This window comes from Schistocerca americana, chromosome 8 (assembly GCF_021461395.2).
Source record: "Schistocerca americana isolate TAMUIC-IGC-003095 chromosome 8, iqSchAmer2.1, whole genome shotgun sequence".
Taxonomy (NCBI): Eukaryota; Metazoa; Arthropoda; class Insecta; order Orthoptera; family Acrididae; genus Schistocerca; species Schistocerca americana.
In genome coordinates this window covers 346149232-346171469 of record NC_060126.1, presented here as the reverse complement: position 1 = coordinate 346171469, position 22238 = coordinate 346149232, and the positions used below count along the sequence as shown (strand labels likewise).

Sequence of the window (22238 nt, the reverse complement as noted above, 5' to 3'; positions counted from 1 at the left end):
CTCAACAGAAATCAACAACACATTTCGAGAGACTGTGCTCTCATCATCTGGCTTTTAACCCTCAAAATAGACTGTTCAAACGGTAAAACTCCTAAAAACAATTCATAAGCGCCATGCAGGAGATAGAATGATAGAAAACACACTGGACCTTTTACTAAGTATTATTTAAGTGACTGAATGCTACCAGATGTTATTGATATTTCGCCGGCGGTAGGCTGGCGCAGACAGGACTTTCGGCGCACCTCGCTTCGAGAAGCTAGTGGAAGGTTCGTCGTTTCGCGGGCCGGGCAGAGAGAGGGCAGAGCCATGGCGCCTGCCCTGTCCGCCAATAAAGCCGGACGCGAGAGCAGGTCCTTCCGCCACTCTACCGCTCTCCAGCCAAACATAAAAACGGGGCGCTCCCTCCCCCACTTTGCGTGTTATCAACTTTCATATTCCGGTCGTAAAAAAGGCGTCCCGTCTCCGATAAACGTGCATATTTTCTCTTGCATATATTTAGAGTTATAGCCTTCACTTCTGTTTTCCGTAAACGACCGGTTCCTGCACTAAAAAAAAAGAAATAAGTTTCAGTGCAGTGGAGAGGGTCGACGGCGCTTCAGTTTGTGACAGAAATCTCGTCGTGCAATCGCGGACTGCCCGACAAATATTCCCTCGTGGAAACATCTTACAGTCTGAAAATTTGCTGCCGTTCTCAGTGGCCGAGCGGTTCTAGACGCTACAGTCTGGAACCGCGCGACCGCTACGGTCGCAGGTTCGAATCCTGCCTCGGGCATGGATGTGTGTGATGTCCTTAGGTTAGTTAGGTTTCAGTAGTTCTAAGTTATAGGGGACTGATGACCTCAGAAGTTAAGTCCCATAGTGCTAAGAGCCATTTGAACCATTTTGAAAGCTTGCCATTGTGTGCGTCTCGGTGGTTAAATGGCTTTCAGGCTGCAAATCTATAAATTCTGAGTTAAATTCTTTGCAGTTCATCTCGTTTGTAACCATATCGGACCATTTTGTGTGTGCTGTTGTTCAACGAATACATATTTTTTAATTATTGAAGTTTTTTGTTCCTGCTCACACTGCCACTGCGTCATTAACCTTGCCATCAGAATATATATATATAAAAAAAAAAAAGCCAAATTGTGCTTATGACGTCATATCTCCTGAAATATAAGTCGTACAATGGTATAATTTTGCAGATACATTCTGTAGAACAGAGTGGGCCACATAGAAGTGGATCGGACTTCGGGGCGTTACATTGACAGAATTTTCACTTGTGGAAGATTTAACAGAGGAGGAAAAGGTCTACAGTTACTTCTAACGGGATGGAGCAAGTGCCCATACAGTGAGCCGAACCTTGGAGCACATTTACACAATCTTCACGCCTGACTATGTAGACTTTCCCGGCGTATTAGTATATCAAATTCTTGTCGGGTTCCAGCCGGATCAAACTGTCATCTGAACACAATATTTCAGCGGTCCATCTGGCCACCATCATCAGGTGAGAAAAGCTACGCTGCTCTCGCCGATAACTGATTCCACTCGCAAATGACTACACCTTCATATGCATCGGAAGCGGTGTTGTACTTCCGATGCATATAAAGGTGCAATCATTTGCGAGTGGAATCAGTTATCGGTGAGACCAGCGTAGCTTTTCTCACCTGATGATGGCGGCCAGGTGGACAGATGAAATATTGTGATCAGATGACAGTTTGATCCGGCTGGAAACCCGACAAGAATTTGAAATCTTCACGCCTGACGGAGTTATCAGCAGAGGTCAGTCTGGTCGCAGCCCTAGCTGGCCATCCAGGTCACCTCATCTGTCAGTGTGCGATTACTTTCTTGGGGAACCCTCAAGTCTAAAGTGTATCACAACAGCCCTCATTGTCTTCAAGAACTGTAGTGGAATATTTCGGATGAGACTGCAGCAATTCCAGCACTCCAGCTTCGATCAGCCTTCAGCAGCTTGGTGACCAGGGCCCAAAAGTGCCAAGAGATGAATGGTGGTCACTTTCAACATCTACTACAGTCAGCTTAGTACTGTATTTCCTTTCCTCTGCTCTGTTTCTCTGTACTCTGGAACTCTGTTCTATGGGCCCTTTCATTTGCCTGTATACATGGGTACTGTCTGCAAAATTTGTTGTGAATGTAGTTAGTAGGAACGCTACCGGCTTATTGGGTGAACTACACCTCCTGAGGACTGTTCCAACGAATCTCAGTCTGGCCTCCGTCTTATCTACTATTAGTTTTATCTGATCGATCCCCTTTAAATCGCCCTTTCTTTTGCATACTCGCTCACGATTCCTACTGGGAGGATTTTCTAGATCTACACTACTGGCCATAAAATTGCTACGCCACGAAGATGACGTGCTACAGCCGCGAAATTTAACCGACAAGAAGTAGATGCTGTGATATGCAAATGATTAGCTTCTCAGAGCATCCACACAAGGTTGGCGCCGGTGGCGACACCTACAACGTGCTGACATGAGGAAAGTTCCCAACCGATTTCTCATACACAAACAGCAGTTGACCGGCGTTGCCTGGTGAAACGTTGTGATGCCTCGTGTAAGAAGGAGAAATGCGTACCATCACGTCTCCGACTTTGAGAAAGGTCGGATTGTAGCCTACCGCGATTGCGGTTTATCGTATCGCGACATTTCTGCTCGCATTGGTCGAGATCCAATGACTGTTAGCAGAATATGGAATCGGTGGGTTGAGGAGGGTAATACGGAACGCTGTGCTGGATCCCAGTGGCCTCGCATCACTAGCAGTCGAAATGACAGCATCTTATCAGCATGGCTGTAACGAATCGTGCAGCCAAATCTCGATCCCTGAGTTAACGAATGGTTCAAATGGCTCTGAACACTATGGGACTTAACTTCTAAGGTTATCAGTCCCCTAGAACTTAGAACTACTTAAACCTAACTAACCTAAGGACATCACACACACATCCATGCCCGAGGCAGGATTCGAACCTGCGACCGTAGCGGTCGCGCGGTTGCCTGAGTCAACAGATGGGGACGTTTGTAAGACAACAACCATCTCCATGAACAGTTCGACGACGTTTGCAGCAGCATGGACTATCAGCTCGGACACCATGGCTGCAGTTACCCTTGGCGCTGCATCACAGACAGGAGTGCCTGCGATGGTGCACTCAACGACGAACCTGGGTGCACGAATGCCCGGCCGTGGTGGTCATGCGGTTCTAGGCGCTCAGTCCGGAACTGCGCGACTGCTACGGTCGCAGGTTCGAATCCTGCCTCGGGCATGGATGTGCGTGATGTCCTTAGGTTAGTTAGGTTTAAGTAGTTCTAAGTTCTAGGGGACTGATGACCCATAGTGCTCAGAGCCATTTGAACCATTTTTTTGCACGAATGCCAAAACGTTATTTTTTCGGATGAATCCAGGTTCTGTTTACAGCATCATGATGGTCGCATCAGTGTCTGGCGACATCGCGGTGAACGCACATTGGAAGCGTGTATTCGACATCGCCATACTGGGGTATCACCCGGCGTGATGGTATGGACTGCCATTGGTTACACGTCTCGGTCACCTCTTGTTCGCATTGACGGCTCTTTGAACAGTGAACGTTACATTTCAGATGTGTTACGACCCGTGGCTCTACCCTTCATTCGATCCCTGCGAAACCCTACATTTCAGCAGGATAATGCACGACCGCATGATGCAGGTCCTGTACGGGCCTTTCTGGATACAGAAAATGTTCAACTGCTGCCCTGGCCAGCACATTCTCCAGATCTCTCACCAATTGAAAACGTCTGGTCAATGGTGGCCGAGCAACTGGCTCGTCACAATACGCCAGTCATTACTCTTGATGAAGTGTGGTATCGTGTTAAAGCTGCACGGGCAGCTGTACATGTACACGCCATCCAAGCTCTGTTTGACTCAACGCCCAGGCGTATGAAGGCCGTTATTACGGCCAGAGGTGGTTATTGTGGGTACTGATTTCTCAGGATATATGCACCCAAATTGCGTGAAAATGAAATGACATGTCAGTTCTAGTATAATATATTTGTCCAATGAATACCCGTTTATCATCTGCATTTCTTCTTGGTGTAGCAATTTTAATGGCCAGTAGTGTAGAAAGGTCATTCCAAGCTGAGTGTTGTATTGTCTAATGCCCCTATTTGTTTCGCCCAGTTGCACACCATTCACGACAGCCAGAAAGCCAGTGACCGACGTCAGGTGGAGTGACTAACACCCTGCAGTCTGCATACAGCCGTTGGGGAGTACGGTCGTTGAGTCGGGTCATCGGCACTGTACGAGGCGTGTCCACAGCCGCTGGGGATGAGGTTGGCACGTCCCAGACCGCTCAGCGCGCAAGGCGCGGCCGTAACGAGGCTAGGGCCGCCGTAAATGCAGATTCCTTAGTGCAGAGTCACGGACTTTAACTGCATCGGACTGGAATAGCTCTTACTGCGCAGATCGCTTTGATGCCGTGACGGAGGTATCTGGTGTCGTAACAGAGGGGTCAGAATATATTTTCTTGCCATTTGCGGGTGGAATAGAAAACAGTGCATCATCAACTAATTGCTCACCGGAAAAGGACGAGGATGCATTCCGCATCAGTTGCTTTTGGACGTTTCCTACATCGAGTCTCCCTGAATAAAGATCTGACGCTATGCTCCAAACTGATGATGTGTCGAGCAACTGTTGTTTCGACCCTGCTCTATAGTTGCGAAACCTGGACACTATATCGCCGTGATCTTAAGAAACTGGAACGCTTCAACCAACAGAAAGTTCCATACATTATGAGCATCACATCGGATGATTTCGCATCAAGCACTGCCGTTCTCGAGAAGGCAACGATGCACAGTATAGTTGCCACCGTCATTGGTCACCAACTCAGAAAGTTTGGGCATGTCCAGCGGAAGAGAAACAGCAGACTTCCTCGACAAATTTTGTAATGTGAAGTGAGCACAGGTAAAAGGCCCCGTGGTGCTCCTCGGAGGCGTTAAAAGGACCAATTCAAGAAGAAGCTAAAAAGTCTAAACATTGAACGAAATAACTGGTGCTGCGCAACAGAAGATCCTAAACGTTCGCCCACAGCTACTTCATCTACTGAGCAGGAACGCCAGAGGCAGGAAAATGTGAAACTTTAGAGATCCAAACTTCGCCTGATCCAGCCACGCTCTCCACCCTCTATTATGTGTAATGTATGTGGCCGCATGTTTCATGTCAGGATTGGTCTGCTAAGCCATCATATGCATCTCCGTACAAGAAGTGCAATGCAATAATGGAAACGCAGGAGAGAAATGAAAACTCGGATACGATCGAACCATCCATTTGGTATGTAGAGCTAGGCTATTATGATGATAAGCGTTCCAAATGACTGGAACAATGCGCACTTGTTCCCAATTTCAAGACGCGTCGTTGAACACAGGCCCAAAACTGCACGCCTATATCCCTGACGTCAGAATTTTGGAATACGTATAATATTCGGATATTTTGAGATTTCTGTGGAGCGGCAACCTCCACTATAGGAAAGCTGGCATTCGTGTGGCACGCGCTCAGAGCGGGAAGACACGTGTTGCTGCACTTGTACGACGGCGGTCGACACTCCGTTGCCCGCTTCGCTCGCTGTATGTCAGCCGGAAGCTGCACACTTGTTAGCCGCCTCTCGACAGACATCAGACTGCTCGCAGACACCCGCAGAAGGGCGAGCGGAAGGCAGGCGTCAAAGTGGTCCCGACGCGGCGCACGAATTCCGGGCGATCGTGTGCGGCGGTCCGGAGCGGGCGAGGGAACAGGGCGCTTAAACTGCCGCCGCCATGTCTTCATTAGGCCCTCTCGTTTCCTCGGCTCGCCCGTCCCCATCCCCGCCAACCCCCTTACAGGCGGCAGTGTTTATCTCCAAGTTTCTTGCCGGCGGAGCAGACTAAACTTTTTGCCGCCGTTCTGTCGCCCGATGACGGTGGAGGAATGGGGGTTGCGCCGGCGACGCGGTCGGAGTTTCGGAGCTGCTCTGGTCTGGGGTAGGGTGGGGTGGGGTGGGGCCCGCTAGCTGGCTGCGTTGCCGCCATATGCCGCTCCGACAGGCTGGCGCCTACGCGTTTCCCCAAACTGTCTGCCCAAGCCGCAGCACTTGCTGCTTCCTACCAGCCGCGAGGCTCTTTTCAGCCTCCAGCTGACTCTGGCAAAGGGTAAAACTGCCACTTACTGACAAGGAACGCCTTAAGTGCGAAGTCGCAAGTTTAGTCTTTAGTAAGGCTCATTTGGAAGTGTTGTGTCAACATCTATGATAGGAAAAATATTAGCTGCTTATGGCTCACCATGTGCCTCAGGAGGGCGAGAGAAAATGAGTGTCGTGGAGGTACAGATATCAACCTTCTATGGGATGTGTGTATTACACTTCGACACATGGCGATCGTCGACATTCAAGAAATGTTCAAAACAAATCATTAACACCGAATGAAAAATGGCTCGCCACAGTGATCACAAAGGTTCGCACCATCAAGATCGAAGGCGAACTCCTTGGGAGTTACAAACCGTGCGTGACGTTCAGCTAATATCCACTCTCGACAAGTGTATACATAGTGTAACGGGGTGATGAGAACTGATGGAATGTGATGGCGTGCAACCGAAAGCGAAATAGTCTGTCGTGGGGCTTATCGTGAAACTGACTATCCTTTAAGGCGTAGCTGCAAGTAGTGCGATAATATATTTTATAGGCACGGAAAAAAGAAACATTCAGAGGCTGAGTTTTTCCCGTTGTTCCAAGTCGTATGAACTGCAATATCACACACTTTTCAGGAGGGATAGTTGGCTCTAAAGCAGTGCGTTTTTCATGGGGAGACCAGAAATCAAGCGAAAGCAAGTTTTTGCCGGCCGGAGTGGCCGTGCGGTTCTAGGCGCTACAGTCTGGAACCGAGCGACCGCTTCGGTCGCAGGTTCGAATCCTGCCTCGGGGATGGATGTGTGTGATGTCCTTCGGTTAGTTCGGTTTAATTAGTTCTAAGTTCTAGGCGACTGATGACCTCAGAAGTTTAGTCGCATAGTGCTCAGAGCTATTTGAAAGCAAATTTTTTGACAAGCTAAAAGCAATGCTTATATGATAGTTGCATTTATCTTCCGTCTATTTACTTGCAGTGACGTAAATATTCCCTACTGCAAGATAGTGCACACGAAAAAAAACCGTAGGGAGCAAAGCACCTACAACTTCTCGCAGTGCAATAAATAACTTTCTAGCCAGTTTACCATTTAGATTAATAGTCGGCATAATTGTACACGAATATGTTAAGGCATTGATGTTAGTTGGTCTTCATACAACTCTATTGGTACCTCTAATTTCCATGGTTCCTTTCATATTCATTTCCTCTTCAAACATCGATTGGTCGAAGTTGAAAATAAATTCCTTACTGGAAGATGGGATAAGTTTATTTATCTCACTTATAAATTATCTGAACTATTCCCGCAATTTGCTGTCCATCGTCAATTGCTGTTTGAAATTTCGTTACCTTACGTCTTCCAATTCTGTAGCACTGCTTGCCTCGAAATCACTATAACGTGCATGACGTAGCAGGACGCTATCTAACACATGGAGCATCCTTGAAATGCGCAAATGTCAGTTTTATAACAAGTACACCATGGCCTCCCTTGAAAATTCGTGATTTTTCTTACGCGCTACACGATCATACTTCTGCGGAATTATTCGAATCTGTTCGTAATTGTTATTTTACTATGCTGCGGATGATCTCCCGTGTACGTAATTACATTTAGTACCCGCTCCTTTGACAACGATTGTCCTTGACTACGTTTCACTGGAGGCGGGAGTTGTGGTTCCTTGTCCGACAAGTACTACATGGCTCGGCACTTGCTCCAGTATCACTTTCAGTTATTAAGCTCTTACCGTCGTCATTATACTCCCCATGTACATTGTTCCCGCAGTCGAGCGTACACATCACACATTCTACTGGCTAATCTGGAAAAAACGCTATTATCTAATCTGCCACTTATTTCTCACTGCGAAATTCCTTAGGTTCGTTTCTGACTAAATGTCAACTTCCGCAACTGCTGAGGACATAATGCAATGTTTGCTTTTTTTATCTTTGCCACTGATTTTCTTTGTATCAATACCACTAGCACTGTAGCACTGTTGTGATCTACTCGTCGACTTAGCATTTCAGTTACGCTCCAGCGTCATACTGTGCTCACCACTGGATACCTCCAGTCTCCCCCCCCCCCCCCCCCCCTGTTGCCACTAGCAGCCAATATTGTGTATTGTGGCTGCATGGTATACAATACGTGTGGCGTCGAATCCTGTAAACGACATCGGCCTTCTGTGACCTCACACTCAAGGGGTTCCTTGTGAATGAGTAAACCTCGCAACACACACTACAGCGGAAAATGAAAAATCAACATCCTGAAGCTATGCTCTCTGAAACTGATCTTTATTCCTACATTTTACACTTTGCACGCTGCATATGATTAGAAACACACAGCCCTGCACCTATGGGCAAATTGCTTTGGTAAACAATTTCAGTATCTTTGTAATGTATCATTTGTGAATCTAAGGGGTTTAGTATTGGAAAGAACAGTTCTCCTATTGGTTAGTAATGCCATATTTATTTGAGTCTAATCTGGCAGAGCGCCGCGACTTCATGACATAAGCGTGGGAGTCAGCGAACAAAGAGTGTGTGGATCTGTTGGGTTGTCCGCTATCTCCCCGCCCCCCTCGCCCCCCTCTCCCGCCCACATTCAACCTGCTTTTTTCACCAGTCCTCTACATCTACATTTATACTCAACAATCCACTCTGTCTCTTTTCCCCTTTCCTTATTCCAGTCGCGAAACGTACGCAAGAAGAACTATTGTTTACAAGCCTCTGTACGAGCTCAAAACTCCCATATTTTATCTTCGAGGTCTTTTCGCATGGCGTAAGTAGGAGGAGCTAATATATCTGTTGACTGTTCTGTGAACCAAACCGTGAGGCAGAACGCCTTCTTTGCAGCGTCTGCCTTTGGCATTGGCTGAGCATCTCCGGGACACTTCAGCGCTTACTAAATGAACCTGTAGCGAAACGCGCTGCTGTTCTTTGGCTCCTTTCTACCTCCTCTATCAGTACTAACTGATACGACTCCCAGACTGACAAACAATATACAAGAGTAATGATGGAACGAGGGTTTTGTAAGCTATCTTCTCAGTGGATAGACTTCACTTCTTGAGGATTTTGTTACGCAAATAAAAGCTTTGCAGTCGTGTGAGGAAGTTAAAATTCATCTCAAGTAGGTACCTTCATTCATGTCTTGTGAAATCGGATGAACCTTTCACAAACGCCCTGCATATCACATATATAACACTATCTTTACGATTACAAATTAGTCAGAAAACTTAAAAACAATTATAACAGTCCAAGCGCTAGGTAAATCACTTAAGCAATTCTGAAAGCGACTCGACAATTTTTAATAATATTACTACATATTTAAACGATGTTTTTACGTGTTGTGTGTTGCCGTTCCAGAAACAATATTTTCATCAAAACGCTTTGCAGATTTAACCCAAATTTCATCTCTCAAATCCGATGTTTCATCTGTTCAGCACGTGCAGTAATTAGCCCTAGCGCAGGAGGGAAAATTATGTATGTATGCATGTTGTGTGTTCCTGTTACTACAACTATTCTTTGTTAGAAAGTGCGATCTGTGTTGAGCGTGATAAGTGAAACTGCAATTTTCTTCGGGCTGCATTATTTCCTCTGTGTTTCAAAATGTCTCTAGTGATAAATGGTAAAGCGATATCATTCAAAAAGGCATACATAACAATTTAACTAAAGAAGATCAGTGAATCGGTAACATGTATTTCTGTGTACCTTGTAAATAGCGCGATGTATGACGTTCGGAAATAGGAAAGAAAATTTCAAGATTTGGGTGAGCAAATGGCCTTAACTTTTCGTAGTTGAGGTTCAGTCACCGTATAACTCTTAAGGAAACGCTAAATGCGGAAGTTTCAAATGGCTCTGAGCACTATGGGACTTAACATCTGAGGTCGTTAATCCCCTAGAACTTGGAATTACTTAAACTTGACTAACCTAAGGACATCACACACATCCATGCCCGAGGCAGAATTCGAACTTGCGACCGTAGCAGCCGCGCGGTTAAGGACTGAAGCGCCTAGAACCGCTCGGGCTAATGCGGAAGGACATAAATACATTTTACAGCTTTGTGTGCTGCAAAAAGGAGCTGTTCTCAGACGGTGGTTCTTGTACCAGGATGACAATGCACACTGTCATAAAGCAGCATCGGCTAGGTAATGGTTTGTGGGCAATAACATTTCCGAAATGGACTGGCCTGCCCAGAGTTCCAACATGGATCCAAAGCAAAACCTTTGGGATGAGTTAGAACGTCGACTTCTCTTCTGACCTCAGCGTCCAACATCACTATCTTCTCTGATTTCGGATCCTGAGGAAGAATGGGCTGCCATTCCTCCACAGAGATTCAGACACGTCACTGAAAGTGTCCCCAACAGACTTCAAGGGTTCATAAATGCAAAGGGCGAACACATCGCATGTTAGTGCCCAAAAACAGGTGTCCAGATATGAGATTTTCACTCTGCAGATGAGTGTGCGCTGATATGAAACTTCCTGGCAGATTAAAACTGTGTGCCGGGCCGAGACTCGAACTCGGGACCTTTGCCTTTCGCGGGCAAGTGCTCTACCAACTGAGCTACGCAAGCACGACTCACGCCCCGTCCTCACAGCTTTACTTCTGCCAGTACCTCGTCTGCTACCTTCCAAACTTTACAGAAGCTCTCCTACGAACCTTGCCAGGAAGTTTCATATCAGCGCACACTCCGTTGCAGAGTGAAAATCTCATTCTGGAAACATCCCCCAGGGTGTGGCTAAGCCATGTCTCCGCAGTATCCTTTCTTTCAGGAGTGCTAGTTCTGCAAGGTTCGCAGGAGAGCTTCTGTAAAGTGTGGAAGGTAGGAGACGAGGTATTGGCAGAAGCAAAGCTGTGAGGACGGGGCGTGAGTCGTGCTAGGGTAGCTCAGTTGGTAGAGCACTTGCCCGCGAAAGGCAAAGGTCCCGAGTTCGAGTCTCGGCCCGGCACACAGTTTTAATCTGCCAGGAAGTTTCAGGTGTCCAGATACTTTTGATCAGGTTGTGTATATTCGGAATCTTTAAGAAATTCGTTGCATGGCTACAGCGCTTTGGAGTAGTGCGAAGTTTAACCTGTGTCACAGATCAAAGCGTGGCTGGTGACTCTTATTTAAGAGCATGGCAGCGCGAAGATCCCCCAATAAACGTTAACGATTACATCTGCTGAGCTGTAAGTCGCATAATTTGGTTTGCGCGACGTAAGCCAGCGAGAGCGCGTAGATTCTGGCGGCGGTCGCGATTGGGACTTCGCGTGACGCCTCGGAAACCCCGAATAAGAAACGCAAGGAACGCTTCGTGCTTGCTCGGCGCGCTGGGAGATGTAGTCGCAGGCAGGAACAGGCGGGACAGATGTGAGGAAGGGCAGGGCGCAGCAGGGCATGCCCTCCAGCCCTCACGCCTGGCCGCGAACTCGAGGAGACGGCTGCGGCTTATCGCGGGCGCCGCATCTCGCCTGCGCTCTCTCCGCGCTCTCCAGAGCAGCGCCACGCCGCTCTGCGCTCGCACAAGTGGTGCGCTGTTGTGTTGTGTTGTGTTGTGTCTCGGGCAGGCAGACACCCTCCGCAGCCCGAGGGGGGAGCCAACACGCGGCTTTTCTCGGTCGGCTCTCTGGGCGGAGCGCTCGCTGCTACGGCCTAGGCTCTCAGCCCCACAGCGGCCAACACGTGGGCCGCCGCCGCATCTGCCCCACCTGTCATCGCGCCCTTGCCTGGTTTAGAGCGCTCATTCATTCTCCTCCTCCTTGCGAGTCCTGTCTCGCTACATTGCTTGAAGGGCTCCAATCTATTCTCTACAGCATACACAGTGATCATTAAAAATTGCAACACCTGCAAACACAGCAAACTTACTTACCTACTTACTTACTTACATACGTCCGTACTTACTGTCTGTGTACAGTGTAGCTGGGACAATACGCGACTAAAATTTCCGATGATTTAGCAGTATACACAAAGCTGAACCACATGTACGAACAAAACCAATATCCCGGTATCCAGTTGAACTGAGCTTGGACGGCATAATACACTACTGGCCATTAAAATTGATACGCCAAGAAGAAATGCAGATGATAAACGGGTATTCATTGGACAAATATATTACACTAGAACTGACATGTGATTACATTTTCACACAATTTGGGTGCATAGATCCTGAGAAATTACTACCCAAAACAACCACCTCTGGCCGTAATAACGGCCTTGATACGCCTGGGCATTGAGTCAAACAGAGCTTGGATGGCGAGTACAAGTACAGCTGTCCATGCAGCTTCAACACGATACCGCAGTTCATCAAGAGTAGTGACTGGCGTATTGTGACGAGCCAGTTGCTCGGCCACCATTGACCAGACGTTTTCAGTTGGTGAGAGATCTGGAGAATGTGCTGGCCAGGGCAGTAGCCGAACATTTTCTATATCCAGAAAGGCCCGTACAGGACCTGCAACATGCGGTCGTGCATTATCCTGCTGAAATGTAGGGTTTCGCAGGGATCAAATGAAGGGTAGAGCCACGGGTCGTAACACATCTGAAATGTAACGTCCACTGTTCAAAGTGCCGTCAGTGCGAACAAGAGGTGACCGAGACGTGTAACCAATGGCACCCCAAACCATCACTCCGGGTGATACGCCAGTATGGCGATGACGAACACACGCTTCCAATGTGTGTTCACCGCGATGTCGCCAAACAAGGAAGCGACCATCGTGATGCTGTAAACAGAACCTGGATTCATCTGAAAAAATGAGGTTTTGCCATTCGTGCACCCAGATTCGTCGTTGAGTACACCATCGCAGGCGCTCCTGTCTGTGATGCAGCGTCAAGGGTAGCCGTAGCCATGGTCTCCGAGCTGATAGTCCATGCTGCTGCAAACGTCGTCAAGCTGTTCGTGCAGATGATTGTTGTCTTGCAAACGTCCCCATCTGTTGACTCAGGGATCGAGACGTGGCTGCACGATCGGTTACAGGCATGTGGATAAGATGGCTGTCATCTCGACTGCTATTGATACGAGGCCGTTGGGATCCAGCACGGCGTTCCGTATTACCCTCCTGAACCCACCGATTCCATATTCTGCTATTAGTCATTGGATATCGACCAACGCGAGCAGCAATGTCGCCATACGATAAACCGCAGTCGCGGTAGGCTACAATCCGACCTTTATCAAAGTCGGAAACGTGATGGTACGCATTTCTGCTCCTTACACGAGGCATCACAACAACGTTTCACCAGGCAATGCCGGTCAACTGCTGTTTGTGTATGAGAAATCGGTTGGAAACTTTCCTCATGTCAGTACGTTGTAGGTGTCGCCACCGGTGCCAACCTTGTGTGAATGCTCTGAAAAGCTAATCATTTGCATATCACAGCATCTTCGTCCTGTCGGTTGAATTTCGCGTCTGTAGGACGTCATCTTCGTGGTGTAGCAATTTTAATGGCGAGTATTGTATGTACGTGATTTCATTGCTGTTCAGACTCTGCCACAGTGCTAATAAATCGTTGTGGTTGGCGTCCCTGTTTCTCGGAAATTCGACCAGACGAGTGCATTGGGAGACGGATGTAAGAACGTACAGATCTGTACTACAATCGAGTACCCCCACTTAAGAAGTAGGCGAGGACATGTGGCCTGCGTTATCTTGGTGAAAGACGAAGCTGGGATACCTCACAGATAGGACACAGCCACCGCCAGTAACACGTCAGAAATGTAAGCAGCTGGTGTCCAGATTACCAGGTGTGTGAACCAGAGGTGATCATATTCTGTACCGAATCACGCCAGGTTTTGGGTCCATAAGATGATGAAGAATGCTGTCTGGAAACGTTCTCTCTCCTCGCTTTTCAACATAAGGATATGCAAATTTTTATGCTATGTACTAGATTACAGCCGGCCGAAGTGGCCGTGCGGTTAAAGGCGCTGCAGTCTGGAACCGCAAGACCGCTACGGTCGCAGGTTCGAATCCTGCCTCGGGCATGGATGTTTGTGATGTCCTTAGGTTAGTTAGGTTTAACTAGTTCTAAGTTCTAGAGGACTAATGACCTCAGCAGTTGAGTCCCATAGTGCTCAGAGCCATTTGAACCATTTTTGAACTAGATTACATCATGGTCAGGAAGAGGTTCCAAAATCAATACTGGATTGTAGGGCATACCCTAGAGCAGATATAGATTCAGATCACATTTTAGTAATGATGAAGTCAGGAAGAATCAATGCACAAAGAAGTGGGATACAGAAGTACTCAAGAATGAAGAGATACGTTTGAAGTTCTCTGGTCTACAGATATTCCGATAATGAATGGCTCAGGAGGCGGGTTCTGTTGAAGAGGAATGGACATCTCAAAAACGGCAATCACAGAAGTTGGAAAGAAAGAATTAGGTGCATAGAAGGTAACAGCGAAGAAACCATTGGTAACAGAAGGAATGCTTCAGGTGATTGACGAAATAAGGAAGTACAAAATTGTTCAGCGAAATTCAGGAATATACAAATACGACTCACTTAGGATTAAAATGAATAGGAAGTGCAGGGAAGCTGAGGGGAAGAGACGTGAAGAAGTCGAGAAAAAATGATTGTTTTAGGAAGGACTGAGTCAGCATACATAAAAGTCGAAACAACCTTCGGTGAAATTAAAAGCAAGGGCGGTAACATTAAGATTGCAGTGCGAATTCCATCGTTAAATGTAGAGGAGGTAGCGGAGAGACGGAGAGAGTTATTGAAGGTCTCTATGAGGAGGAAGACTCGTCTGCCTACGTGATAGAAAAAGAAACAAGAGTCAACGGGGAAGAGATAAGGATCCAGTATTAGCATCAGAATTTAATAGAGCTTTACCGACTTAAGATTAAACAGATAACATTCCATCGGAATGTATGAAATCATTGGGGTATGTGCCAACAAAATGACTATTCATGCTGGCGTGCAGAATGTATGAGACTAGGCACATACCATTAGACTTTCGGAAAAACATCATCCATACAATTCCGAAGATAGCAAGCACAGAGAGGTGCGAGAATTATCGTAGAATCAGAATGAGATATTCACTCTGCAGCGGAGTGTGCGCTGATATGAAACTTCCTGGCAGATTAAAACTGTGTGCCCGACCGAGACTCGAACTCGGGACCTTTGCCTTTCGCGGGCAAGTGCTCTACCATCTGAGCTACCGAAGCACGACTCACGCCCGGTACTCACAGCTTTACTTCTGCCAGTATCTCGTCTCCTACATTCCAAACTTAACGGCCAAGCTTAACGGCTCATGCATCCAAGCTGCTGACAAGAATAATACACAGAAGGTTGGAAAAGAAAATTGGGAATCTGATAGGCGACGATCGGTTTGTCTTCAGGAAAGGTAAAGGCACCAGAGAGACAGTTCTGACATTGTGTCGAGACACTTTCATAGAATCTGTCGACCTCGAAAATGCGCTCGACAATGTAAAATGGTGCAATATGTTCGAAATTCTGAGAAATATAAGCGTAAACTACAGAGAAAGACGGGTGATATACAATATGAACAAGAACCAAGAGAGAAAAATGAGTCTGGAAGATCAAGAACCAAGTGCTTGCATTTTGGTTGTAAGACAGGGAGGTAGTCTTTCGACCCCTGCTGTCCAATCTATACATCGAAGAAGCAATAGCGGAAATAAAAAAAAAGTTGATGAGTGCGATTAAAATTTAGGCTGACGGGATATCAGTGACACGATTCGCTGATGACACAGCTATCTAAGTGAAACTGAAGTAGAATTACGGGATCTCTAGAATAGAATTAATAGTCTAATGCACACAGAATATGAATTGACAGAGTATAGAAGAAAGACAAAAATAACGAGAAGTAGCAGAAATGAGAGCAGCGAGAAACTTAAAATCAGAATTGGGGATCACGAAGTAGATGAAATTAAGATATTCTGCTATCTATGCAGCAAAATAACCTTGATGGATGGAGGAAGGAGGATATAAAAAGCACTGGCAAATAGGGCACTCCGGGTCAAGAGAAGTCTACTAGTAGCAAACATAGACCTTAATTTGACGGAGAATTTTCTGAGAATATACGTTTGGAGTACAGCATTGTATGGCAGTGAAACATGGACTGCGGGAAAACAGGAAAGAAGAATTCGAAGCATGTGAGATGTGCTACTACAGAAAAATGTTGAAAATTAAGTGGCATGATTAGGTAAGAAATATACGAAAAACACTGAAAAGAAGGAGGACAGAATGATAGGACATGTGTTAAGGCATCAGGGATTAGCTTTGATGGTGCTAGAGGGAGATGTTGAGGGGAAACACTGTAGAGGAAGACAGAGATTGGAATACATCCAGCAAACTATTAAGGACATAGGTTGGCACAGGACAGCAATTCACGGCGGGCCGCATAAAACCAGTTAGAAGACTGATAAAAAAGACAAGTAAGTTCGAAATATAGGGAAGAAGCTGAACTTCATGTAAGAACAAAGGCAATAATCCGGCTGGGTAGCCAATCGAAGTGAGCTTGGACGGGATATACAGGTACGCTATTCATTTCTGATTCAATACTGTGGCGCCGGCCGCGGTGGTCTAGCGGTTCTAGGCGCGCAGTCCGGAACCGCGCGACTGCTACGGTCGCAGGTTCGAATCCTGCCTCGGGCATGGATGTGTGTGATGTCCTTAGGTTAGTTAGGTTTAAGTAGTTCTAAGTTCTAGGGGACTGATGACCACAGATGTTAAGTCCCATAGTGCTCAGAACCATTTGAACCAATACTGTGGCAGGGTTGATGAATCATAGTGGCTGGCGTGCCTGTCTCTCGGAAACCTGTGACCAAATATGTACAGTGGATGTGGGATTTGGAGAACTTATTGACCACGGCAACAGTTGAGAACACTCATTAACCAAGTAGGCGAGGACAGCACTGGAAACACTTGGTCCTGCGTTATCTTACTGAAAGGGAACGATGCGTACACCTCAAAGATAGGACCCGAATGGCACCCCATAGAATCACACCAGGTTTTGGGGCCGTATGGTGATGATGAATGGTATCTGGAAAAATTAGTTAGCCTCGGATCTACAGCATATGGATATGTAAATTATGATGCTGTACGCTGGTCTGGAAGTAATGTGTCCTCCTGAACCTAATGGTCCCATATTCGTGTGAGAGTCGAGGGATTTCGACTGAATCGAAAAGCAGTCTCGTCGACTGACAGACAGCAGTGTCGATAAGCGACTATCGTGCTGCTGTTGAATTCCGGCTTGTCCTTCTCAAACGAGGAATAATACTAGCTTATGATCTTCTCACGAACAGCCAATAATCAAAACCTATTTCTGAATTAGGTGTTTTGTGCTCAGTTATTGCTTTCCCATCAGGCACTGTTCATTAATTAATACACTCTAAGACAAAAAAAAGACACACCACGAAGGAGTTATTCGAATGGGACGGAAATTGACAGATGTGACATACATGCGCAGGGAAAAAAAACAAAAAAACATTTGAACCATTTGAACAAAAAAAAATGGTTCAAATGGCTCTGAGCACTATGGGACTTAACATCTGTGGTCACCAGTCCCCTAGAACTTAGAACTACTTAGACCTAACCTAAGGACATCACACATATCCATGCCCGAGGCAGGATTCGAACCTGCGACCGTAGCGGTCAGGCGGTTCCAGACTGAAGCGCCTAGAACCACACGGCCACACCGGCCGGCATGCGCAGACAAGCAAATGATCACAAAATTAGAAAAATCGTATGATTTATTAAACAGAAAGAGCTTCAAAAATTGAGAAAAACAACAACGCGTTGGTCCACCTCGGGCCCGTATGCAAACATTTAGTCGGCTTGGCACTGATGTACAGAATTGTTGGATGTCATCCTGAGGAATATCGTGCCAATTTCTATCCAATTGGAGCGTTAGATTGTCAAAATCCCGAGCTGGTTGGAGGGCCCTTCACACATTGCTCCGAACGTTCTCAGTTGTGGAGAAATCCGGTGATTTTTGTGGGCAAGCTAGGGTTTGACATGCATTAAGACAAGCAGTAGAGGCTCTTGAATTGTGTGGGAGGGCATTATCTTGCTGAAATACAAGCCTGGGATGGCTTGTCATGAAAGACACACAAAACAGAGCGTAAAATATCGTCGACATAGCACCGTGTTGTAAGGGTGCCGGGGGTGGCAACCAAAGGAGTCGTGTTATGAAATGAAGTCGCATCCCAGACCAATACTCCTGCATGTCGAGTCGTATAGCGGACGACAGTCGGGTTGGTATCCTACTGCTGTCCGGGGCGTTTCCAGACACGTCTTCGATGGACATCGGGGATCAGTTCGAAGTGGGACTCATCACTGAAGACAATTCTACTCCATCGAATGAAATTTTACGCCGAATGTGCTCGACACTACTGCAAACAGGCCTATTACTGTACAGAGGACAATTGTAGTCGGCTCAATGGGCACCGTGAGCTCAGCCCCCTTTCTGTGAGCCGTCTATTAATGGTCCATGTGGTCACTGAAGCATCAGTTGCACGTCGGGTTGAGGATAATGATAAATCCATAGCTCTTAGTGCCTCTCTGGTGATTGCTCGGTCCTCACGTTCTGCGGTCTCTCTAGCTCGATCTCTTCCTTCTTGATGCTCTGCTCGGCCATGGTTCACTCATTCCTGCCATCGTCGAATAGTGGCACCGTTCCTATTCAAATGTCGGGCGATTCGGCGAGCAGTCCAATCAGCTTCATAGAGCCTAACTACACGTCCTCTCTCAAATGCTGACATCTGCGTATATTGTTCATGTGTCGGTCTGTGACGTGTATTCGTGCTTACTATCCATCTGAGTACACGGAATGAAATTCGCGAAGACTTTGTGCCCTGGTATAGATATGTCGCTTGTATTCTATCCTTGTCAACTGTGCGGTGAAATTCCGCCGCAGCGTCACACTATCAATCATCGGCCACCAAAGTTTACAGTTTCGCATTTTCCATCGGTACCTGCATAAATATCTATTTTTCATTCCTTCGTGGTGCATCTTTTTTTTTCTTAGACTGTATATTCTTGTTACTCTTGCTCTGTTTCCCTTTCCCACGAATCAACTGCATACTGTAGTAACACATGTCTTTATGGTATCTAAGACGTTTTTGTTGTCAACTGTTCGGAAATCTCCTTGTCGTCGCAACTCACACTCTCTAGTTTCCTCCATACCCACATTTTCAGTACCTCCTACCTTCTTCTCATGTTTTCGTAATGTTCCTATCTGCAGCTCCATCTCCACCCTCCCCCCACGTCAGTCCAGTGTAATAAAGAAATTATCTGGACACAGTTGCAACATTACCGCAGGAGTCGAATATGTCAGCAGAACTGCAATCATGTGTCTGCTTACAAAAGAAACAGTAATTACTCTGTTTTATTTTTCGAGATGACACTTAAAATTTTGTGACTTCCCCTGGTACACGCTAAACATTTCACACACTTGTGTGTTAGAAGAAGAAAATCGAGGCGATGTTCGGAAAAAAAAGTGTTCTTAAAAGAGACTCACGGAGCACAGTGGATCGTATGCCACGTTCTTCAAGAGAAATATGGGTAAGAACTGGAGTGGAATTTCTTGCAGTGTGTGTCGTGGGTCGTGGTTCCAAATGGAGTACTAAGTTTAGAAAGAGTGCTTTATTGACAGCCAACGACGGCTCGGAACGTGCAGTGTGGCAGAAAGAAGCCGAATGTATTCACTCGCCCTAAGCCTGAGAAACGTATTCGGTGCAAACACACTGGCGTAGGCTTTTGGAAAGCCTCCTGTGCAGCTCATTGGCGCTCGGCGCTGGCTGTAAAAGCCTCTTCCAGGAGCTACGTGTAAAAGTCTCTATCAAGAGCAGTTCCCATGACGGGAAGTGTGGCAGGCCATTAGAAAGCCGCGCAGCTGCGACTCCCCAGCCGGCAGGAGGGTTGGGGCACAAATGCGTGTGACAGCCCCCGAGGGACCGCACCCTCCGCCACTGCCTCGGCTGCGGCCGTATCGACACGGCAGTAATTTAGAAGCGGCTAGGGATGCCGGCTAGCCCCTACCACTGCTGCCCGTATGCAACCCGCATTGCTCTACTGTCGTGGTGGTTATCTACAACAGGACGACGAAGGCGCAAACATCAAATTAAAGGCTTTTCTTCCTCTTCTTTGTGGGCACTTTCTAAGGTTCCGATATCTGTAAGATGCTTCTTGAGTATTCTAATGTGCTCGTTCGAGATGTAAACTAATAAATTTCACCAAAACCGAAACGACTCTTAAGGGTACAAAAGCGTTAACTGAATACTCTTACCCTCACAAACAGATAATGGTATGCAGTCAGATGGCCAAGAGTGCGCACGTGAAATCTTCGTCAGAGGTCACAGAGATAATCACACCTTCATAATCTGTACAGTCTTATGGGACAATTCTTTGCATTGGTCACGCTGTATTCAGTCACATCAAAATGACATCCGCAAATGGATTTTTTTATTTACTTACTTTTTTTGCTGGATCAGTTTTCTGAGGAGCTATGAGCAATTTTCTTTCTGTAGATGAGATTTCCTTCTGTCCCCAAACATTATTTTTTTCCTTTTTTCTCTTCTATAAGGTTTTTCTTCTCATCTTTATCCTTCTCTTTCTGTTCGAGAGCGTTCTCCACCGGTGTCGAGAAGAGAATTTCCGATTTTTTACCCCTCTACTTACTTATGTCAACTGACGACAATTTTGGTGAATGTCAGAAATGGACGCTGGCGTTTGCGCGGTTTATGAGGATTTTATTTATTGCATCAGAATTTTTATTCTTCTTATCATTCTTGTGAGCTGGCACTGAATACTAGCACTCCAGTACAAATTCCAGTCTGAGGTTCCTTCGCTATACTACTGTCTTCATTCGCGTTGTTGTACCCGATGATCTGAATCGTAGTTTCGTCGCCAGCCGTTGCACGAGAAGAAGCAAAATACTTCGCCGAATAAACATTAGGATTGGAAGGGTACATACCCCTTATCCCAAACGCTTTTTTCTGCCCCCTCTACAGTTGCTTAAATTCCGAGGCGCATTTGTTATTTTGGATCCTAACAAGAACTATTCCTTACCTGGATACGAAGAAAGAAGAAAGGGGCAACAGCCGTTGCCCACTTTCTGTCACTATGCACTGATAGATGGCTAGCCAGTACCAGTTTACCGGCATGTGCGGCCAGTATGTAAAAACTTAGTAGTGCGTACTCTTAGGCGATGAATACAGTACTTAGTTAATAACCCTAAATGTAGTTTCTTCCTTTTTTGATTCTGTCGACCCTGAGGTCTTTACTTGGAGAGCAACAGTCGATTTGAACAAGGGGAGGGAAAGGATAAGCAAAGGGCGTGTTCGAGGGAGGTATCCTGTGTCAAGCTAAATTGATTAAGGAAAACAGTTGGGAACTGACGTCTCAGGCTTTGCATTATCTCTCTCCATTCCTTTAAGCATAGCTATGATTGTAAACAAAAAGAGACAGAGATGTCGTAAAGGCATCGGAGCTGAACGAGCCTCCAAAACAATGTAAATCAGTGTGTTTTACACCAGTTAAAAACAGGGACGAAAGCAGACTGTTACTAGTGGGCGATTTGAACAAGGTGTGATAAAAATGTTTCGTTCTTGTGCAGACTAGGCTTATATGGAATAATTATTAAAACTTACAGACACCTATCCACGAAAACTGAGTAACCAAAAATTAAGGTATTCTGTAGTGCTCTGCTGCGCTGTGTGCGACGAAAAACTATCGCCAACGTATGGGAGACGTCACTCGTTTGACGTACTGGTTTGAGGAAGTCGCGAGGAACTTAAGTTTTCGTGATGTGGCTGGGACCTGCATATAGAAATCATCCCTCCAACTTATTCCATGGTAGAACACTTTGTGCCGCGCTGAAACGACACACCCATACCAATAAGGGAAGCGTAGCGTACGGGTCATGCTAATGTTTCGGAATGTTGTAGTACATACCTAGAAGTAATTAACACTGCTCTAGCGTTTACAAGAAATTATTGTTGTTCCTTCCAGAACAAACATGATTCGTTGTAACGGTAAACGTGTGTTTTCGAAGATAAGGGAAAAAAGCTTGTGCTTCACTATGTGTGTCTGTTGCGCTAACGCCACTGCTCGACGGCTAGCAACGTTGTGTGCTACAGAACAGGATCGGAAAACCCTGAACGTCGATTTTTAGAAAACGCTTAAGGCTTGCGTCGTACCAGAGCAGCATCATTC

The 22238-nt window shown here is 46.4% G+C and overlaps 1 non-coding gene across 1 annotated transcript; it reads left to right on the top strand.

The window, feature by feature from the left end:
• The first annotated feature begins 10971 nt into the window (after positions 1-10971).
• Trnas-cga lies at positions 10972-11046 on the top strand. The gene has a single exon. It is a non-coding gene; the product is annotated as a tRNA-Ser (tRNA).
• Positions 11047-22238: the final 11192 nt, after the last annotated feature.